Genomic DNA, 8,206 nt, shown 5'->3' on the forward strand with positions numbered 1-8,206 from the left:
AGTTTGAATGCAGATCGAAGCATACTATTTGCTATTTTTTTCTTCTGTTTTGGAACCGTTTTCTTACATTTCTAACAAACATTACACTGGAGAATATGACTTTTTACAATGCATGTCCAAAGAAGAAAAGAAACTCATACACAACAGAATTTAGCTAATGCTTGAATCTGTGTCTCTTTCACTTTGTTTTCAAAAGCAATTATTCATTGTTAAGTAGTCCAAGGAAAGCACAAATCAATCTGTTTGGTATACAAACAATACAGCGTTGTACAGATCATGGCAGTTCATTTTAAAAGCCACGTTCTTGATCATCTAGAGTTGCAGCTATGTACATGTGTTCTAAGTCAGTTCTGGAATTCTGTGAACAGGTTGCTGATTCACAACTACTGTTGTTATCTTCTGAACACTTTTATTTTATTTTTTTAATTTGCACATAAAAGCACAATTTAACCTTCATTTTTTTGAAATTTTTTTTGGTGAAGCAATTGGGGTTAAGTGACTTGCCCAGAGTCACGCAGCTAGTAAGTGTCATGTGTCTGAGGCTGGATTTGAATTCAAGGTCCTCCTGACTCCAGGGCTGGTGCTCTATCCACTGCACCATCTAGCTGCCTCTCATTTTTTATAATTTTTTGAATTCCAGATCCCTTGCCTTGCTCCCACCCTTCCCCTTTCCTTGACAAGGCAAGCACATTGATATAGATTATACATGTGTAGTCATGCTAAATACATTTCTGTATTATCTATGTTGCAAAAGAGAACACAGATCAACAACAAGAAAAAATAAAGTTAAAAAAAATACCAGCATACCTTGTTTTATTACACTTCCCTTTATGGTGCTTCACAGATACTGTATTTTTTTTTTTTGCTTTTTGGTGAGGCAAACAGGGTTAAGCGACTTGCCCAGGGTCACCCAGCTAGTAAGTGTCATGTGTCTGAGACTGGATTTGAACTCATGTCCTCCTGACTTCAAGGCCAGAGCTCTATCCACTGCGCCACCTAGCTGCCCCAGATACTGTGTTGTTTACAAATTGAAGGTTTGTGGCAACCCTACATCAAGCAAGCCTATCAATGCCGTTTTTCAACAGCACATATTCACATCATGTCTCTGTGTCACCCTTTGGTAATTCTCTCAATACTTCAAACGATTTCATTATTGTTATATCTGTTACATGTTCTGTGATCAGGGATCTTTGATGCTACCATTGCAATTGCTCTGGGGTGCCAACACCTGTACCCATATTAAGGGCTGAACTTAATAAATGTTCTGTGTGCTCCACCAACCAGCCCTTCCCACCTCCAGCTTCCCTATTCTCAGAGACACAACAATATTGAAATTATGCCAATTAATAACCCTACAACAGCCTTGAAGTGTTCAAGTGAAAGGAAGAGTCAACTGATGTGGCAAACTTCATTGTTGTTTTATTTTAAGAAACTGCCATACCCACCCCAACCATCAGCAACCACTCCTCTTATCTGTCAGTGGCCATGAACATCAAGGTAAGACCCTCCACCAGCAAAAAAGATTATGAAACACTGAAGGCTCAGATGGTAGTTAGCAATGGTATTTTTAATTGAGGTATTTACATAGGGTTTTGGGGGGGCATTAGCACACTTAACAGACTACAGTATGGTACAAACAACTGTTATATGTACTGGGAAACCAAAAAAATTGTGTGACGTGTTTAATTCTAGCATTCACTTCATTGCAGTGGTCTGGAATGGAACCCTCCATATTTCTGAGCTATGATGTCTGTATTCTTCTATCTACATTCAGACTCCATCAGTTCCTTCTCAGGAGGTGGACAGCATTTTTCATCACAAGTCCTTTGGAACTGTCTTGTAAAATTGTGTTGCTGAGAATATCTAAGTCATTCACAGTTGATCATCGTACAATATTACCGTCACTGTGCACAACCATCTCCTGGCTCTGCTCACTTCACTTTGCATCAATTCATATATGTCTTCCCAGGTTTTTCTGAAATCATCCTGCTCATCATTTCTTATAGCAGAGTAGTATTCCATCATGAGCATATATCACAACTGGTTCGGCCATTCTCCAGTTGATAGGCATCACCTAGTTTCTAGGAAATAGGGCTAGAAAGAAGAAAACTGTGGAGAACTCCAAATGCCAGATTGAAGAAACTGTATTTTCCCCTATAGGCAATGGTGAGCTACTGAGGGTTTTTGATCAAGGAAGTGACAGTCAGACCAGAACCTTTGGCAACTGCGTAGCAGATGGGCTGGAGAAGAGAGAGAACATGAGTAGACAACTGATTGGGAGGCTTTTATAGCAGCCCAGGTAAAAAGTGAAAAGTGCCTAAATCAGGGTAAGGGCTGTGTGAATATAGAGAAGGATTTGCATGCAATAGATATTATAACAGGATAGCTATCACGTTTAAATTACACTTTGAGGTTTGCAAAGTGCTTTGTGGACCTTATTATTTCACTCAATCTTCATAACAACCCTGGGAGGTAGGTGCTAATATCATCCCCACTTTACAGCTGAGGAAACTGAGGGAGTCACAGATTAAATGACTTGCCTAGGTTCACACAGCTATTAAGTATATCAGGTGACATTTGAACTCAGGTCAACTTATTGGACATGGAGATGAGAAAAAGGGCTAGTCTATCTCTAATTTCCATGCCTTCATACAGGCTACCTTCATGCGTAGAATACACTCCCTTCTCACCTCTGCCTAGTAGAATCCCTAGATTCCCTCAAAACTCCTGTTACTTCCCATAAGACACCTGTCCTAGACCTCACCCTATCCCACCCCCTCAAGACAGTAATGTCCTCTCCACTGGCAATCATATATGTGTGTGTGTGTGTGTGTGTGTGTGTATGTGTGTATGTGTGTGTGTGTGTACACATATATGTTTTTTGCATTTATTTATACATTCATGTCATCTTCCTCTAATAGAATTTAAGCTTCTGTAGGGCCAGAAATGTTTTGTTTTTGACTTTGTATCCCCAGAGTCTGCTTGACAAATTGAATTGAATGGAATTGTGTCAAGCGTGCCTACAAAAAAATAAAATCTGAGTGACCAGGAGAATGATGGTGCCATCAATAGAAACAGGGAAGCTTGCATTCAAAGTGGAAGATGTCTTTGATGAATCAAGGGGCAGCTAGGTGGCACAGTGGATAGAATACCAAGCCTGGAGTCAGGAGGACTTGAGTTCAAATCTGGCCTCAGACATGATACTTAACTAGCTGTATGACCCTAGGTAAGTCACTTAACCCTGACTGTCTCACCAAAAGAGACAGAGAGGGAGAGAGAGAGAGAGAGAGAGAGAAATACAATCAACATTAATTCATGGTAAGAACTCTACAAATGAAAGGTATAGAGGAATCTTTATTAACACTATAATCTGTGTATAAATAGAGAAGTTTGGAGGAGGAACATGGGCAAGAAGAAAAAAATGCTTTCTGTTTTGGTCATTTTGAATTTAAGATGCCTTCAGAACTATCAAAAAAATATATGGCAGGTCATTGACAACTGGTTACTGGAGTTCAGGAAGGAGATTTGAAAGTTATCTGCAGAGAGAATCATCTCAAGCATCTACTTGAACCTATGAAGATTGATGAGATCTCCAACAGGTCATAAGAAAGATCTTAGGACAAAGCACTAATCATCACCCACATTAAGGAAACAGTCCGTTCCAACTCTTCATGACCCCATTTCAGGGTTTTCTGGGTGGAGATACTAGAGTGGTTTGCCATTTCCTTCTTCAGCTCATTTGACAGATGAGGAAACTGAGGCAAACAAGGTTAAGTTAAGGCCAGATTTGAACTCAGGAAGATGAGTCTTCTTGATTCCAAACCCAGTGCTCTATTCACCGTGCCAACTAGCTACTTTCCAATCTATGTATCCAGCCTAAATCAAAGGAAGGGTCATCCATAAGGAAAACCAGGAGAGAATAGTGAGCAAAAGCCAAGAGGGTAGTGTGCAGGGGGAGGGGATGGTCAACAATACAAAAAGCTGCAGAGATGAAGGAAGATGAGAAATAAGAAAAGACGATCAGATTTTACAGTTCACTGAGAACCTTGGAAAGAACAGTTTCAGTTCAGTGGTGAAATCAGAAGACAGATTGCTAGGAACTGAGTGGGTGAGTGGTGAGATAGTGTGTATAAATAGATCTTCTAGAAGTTTTACAATGAAGAAGAGAAATATAGGAGAAGCAATAGTGAACCATGCTACCCACCTCCTGACAAAAAGATTAAAGACTCAAGATCTACGATGTACGATTTTGGACATCGCCAATGTGGGAATTTGTTTTGCTTAACTGTAGATATTTGGATTTGTTTTTTTTTTTATAAAATGTTTTGTTTTTCTTTTTCTTCCCAATGAAGATATGGATGTGGAATATGGCACTGCATATAATGTCCAACTTTTTCAATGTGTGCTGTTGAATTGTTTAATTTCCTTTTTTTTTATTCTTTATCATAAGGAATGGCTCTCTGGGAAATGAAAAGGGGAGGAATATACTGGGAAATTTAGGTGTTGTAAAGAAAAGTTATCAATAAAATTTTTTAAAAGAACATAAACTTCTTGAAGGCAGAACTTTCTCATTTTGTATTTGTACCCCCAGAACTTAGCATAATATGTGGCTCATAAGTACACACTGGGGAAAGTATGTGATATAATGATATCAATGAAAAATGTATTTAGAATTTTAAAAAACAAAGAAACAAAGGATAGCTTGAGCAGATAATGGGGTCAAGTGCTACTATTTTTTAAGGATGGTGTAGACCTGAATATGTTTGTAGGCATTGAGAAAAGATCCAGGGGGGCAGGTAGGTGGCACAGTGGATAAAGCACTGGCCCTGAAGTCAGGAGGACCTGAGTTCAAATCCGAGCTCAGATCGAACACTTTACACTTACTAGCTGTGTGACCCTGGGCAAGTCACTTAACCCCAACTGCCTTAAAAAAAAATGAGAAAAAAGATCCAGAAAAGAAAAAGATAAAGTCGAGTGAGAGAGAATGATTGCTGGGTCAAGCGCCTGAAGATTAGAGACAGTGGGAGAGAAGGTACACATTGAGAGTTTGGTCTTTGCAAGAAGAGGGAAAGGAAAGGGAGAGAAGGGAAGAGAATAAGTATTTATTAAGCACCTATTATGTGCCAGGCACTGTGCTACGTGCTTTTACAAATATATCATTTCATCCTGACACTAACCCTGGGAGGAAGATGCTATTGCTATCCCAATTTGAGAGTTGAGGAAACTGAGGCAGACAAAGCTAAAGTGACTTGCCCAGAGTCACAAAGCTTGTAAGTGTCTGAGGTCAAAAATATTTATAGCAGCTCTTTTTGTGGTGGCAAAGAACTGGAAATTGAGGGGATGCCCATCAACTGGGGAATGGTTGAACAAGTTGTGGTATATGGATGTGATGGAATACTATCGTGTTATAAGAAATGAGGAGCAGGGAGTAGCTAGGTGGAGCAGCAGATAGACCTCCGACCTTGGAGTCAGGAGGACCTAAGTTCAAATCTGGCCTCGGACAGTTGACACTTACTAGCTCTGTGACCTTGGGCAAGTCATTTAACCCCAATTGCCTCACCAAAAAAAAAGCAAAAATAAAAAAGAAATGAGGAGCAGGAAGATTTCAGAAAAACCAGGAAAGATTTAAATACACTGATGTTGGGTGAAGTGAGCAGAACCAGGAGAACATCATACACAGTAGCAGCAACACTGTGTGATGATCAACTATGATAGACTTACTCTTCTCAGCAACACAATGATCTAAGGCAATTCTGAAGGACTAATGATAAAAAATGCTATCTACCTCCAGAGAAAGAAATATAGAGTCTGAATACAGATCAAGGCATACTATTTTCACTTTTTTTGTTATTTTTTCTGGATTTTCATGGATTTTTCATGGATTCCCCTTTCGTTCTGATTCTTCTTTCACATCATGACTAATGTGAGAAAAATGTTTAATACGACTATACATGTACAACATATATCATATTGCTTGCAGTCTTGGAAGGAGAGGAGGGGAGGGGAGGGAGGGAGAAAAAATTGGAACTCAAAATGGTATAAAAGTGAATATTGAAAACTATCTTTACATGTATTTGGAAAAATAAAATATTTTTAAATGGGGGGGGAGTCTGAGGTCAAATTTGAACTGGTCTTTCTGATTTCCAGCCTAGTGTGCTATCCACTGTACCATCTAGCCCCCCCCTAAAAAAAAGTAAAAAAGCAGAGAATCCTAGAATCAGGAGGACTCGAGTTTAAATCTGGCCTCAGAAACTTACTAGCTGTGTGACCCAGGGCAAGTCACGTAACTCCAATTGCCTTCACCTCCCAAAAAATGTACAGATTTCTTGAAGTAGAGAATGGGAGATGAGGTACTTTTCAGCTTTTGACCCTTATTTTTAAAGGAAAGTAGGATGCAAGAACATATGCTAAGAGAAGAGAGAGGTCAGGAGGCATTGGGGATTTGGAGTTGGAAGAAAAGCCACTGAGGAGAGGGGAAGAGCAAAAATCAAGGAGGAATGAAAGTTGGAGCAGCCAGGGCCCAGGTGAGATTGGATTAAAAAACTTAAATTGTATTGTTTGAGAGCAAGGATTGTTTCACTCTGGGGACTCTGTAGCAACCCCAGAGTCAAGGCTGTGAAGAGACCGATGTGAGTCCAGAGTAGGGGGGATAGACTGGGAGTGCAGGGAGGATGGAAGGACTAGGGGTTACTGTGAGGATGAAGACCAGGTTTAGGTGGAAGGAGACTGGGGGAGGGATGAAAAGCATTAGGTTGTGATGAGAAAAGGTCGTTTCTGAGTTCAAAATCATGAAGGGAGATGGCACAGTTCTGGATGTGGGTGAGATCTAAGGTGTGGCCATCCCTGCCAGTGGCTAAGGTAGACTGAAGATCTCTGGAGGGAGGAGTTTGATGAACTCAGAGTTAATGCAGACACCTGCTGGCTGGCTCACCCCCTCTCCATTTCTGGATCATCCTGTGGTGGCTGGCTCACTCCCTCTACATTTCTGGATCATCCTGTGGCCTGTCCCATCCTCCTCAGAGACACTTTTTTTTCCTCACCCTCCTTTCCAGGTCCCCTTTATGTTTTGTCTTCCCTATTAGAATGCTAGCTCCTCCAGAGAAGGGCCCCCCCTTGTTTTCTTGTCTTTGTGCCCCCAGCACTTAGCCCAGTGTGGGGTACATAGGAATCACTTAAATGCTCTCTCTACCAATCTGTCATCTGTCTCTTTGTCTAACTCTCTATCCAGGTATTTTTCTATCCACCTCTACCATCTATTCCTCTCCATCCATCTAGCTATCATCCATCTCCCTCTAGGTGTCTGAGGAAACATGGTCATCCATACTTCAGGCCCCAAGGTTAAGGACAAGATTTGGGTTGGAAAGAAAAACTTTGGGCCATGTACTCTTCTAGAGAAAGAAGGAAGAGTGACTTGGAGGCTAGCAGATTGGAGCATCAAGGATCTGGGCTGGATGCTGGCACTTCCCAGCTATTTCTAAGCTAGGCTGCCTCCATTCTGGCCATCCCTCTTATCCTCCTCCCATCTGCCCTAAGGCTCTAACAAGTGAGCCTAGCCTTTATCCTGGCCAGACCCTGGGCCACCACACCCTTCCAAGCTATTTCCAAACCAGGATGTCTCACCACTTACAACTCTGTGTTGCCTTTTTTTTTTTTTAAGAATGTAAGTTCTTTAAAGGTAGGGACTGTCTTGTTTGGTTGCATTTATATTTCCAGCACCATGTCTGGCACATAGTAGATTTTTTTTTTTGGCTAGGCAATGGGGTTAAGTGACTTGCCCAGGGTCACACAGCTACTAAGTGTCAAGCGTCTGAGGACACAGGTCCTCCCAACTCTAGGGCTGGTGCTCTATCCACTGCGCCACCATACATAGTAGATTTATAAAGTAACATACTACAGTAATTTTATAAAATAAATGTTTTCTCATTCATGCATTCATTTAATAAACCTCAAGAGTCAGTTGTCAAGTGTTGGATCTAGAAATGGAAAAGCATATACCAGTTTCCCTGGTTTGGTATGAGGGAGGACTTTAGAAGAAACAATCATCGACGGAGAGGGCAGTCAGGAGTATAAGGGCATTCTGGAGAGAGCCAGATTTGGGGAAGCAGAAAATGGAAAGAGTATAAAAATAAAAGATTGAAGATGGAGGGTAGTTTATTACCAATAGAATGAGGGTTCCAGAGAGCATAATGGAAAAGGTCAAAATTAG

This window comes from Phascolarctos cinereus, unplaced genomic scaffold, assembly GCF_003287225.1.
Source record: "Phascolarctos cinereus isolate Bilbo 61053 unplaced genomic scaffold, phaCin_HiC Scaffold_9;HRSCAF=440, whole genome shotgun sequence".
Lineage (NCBI taxonomy): Eukaryota > Metazoa > Chordata > Mammalia > Diprotodontia > Phascolarctidae > Phascolarctos > Phascolarctos cinereus.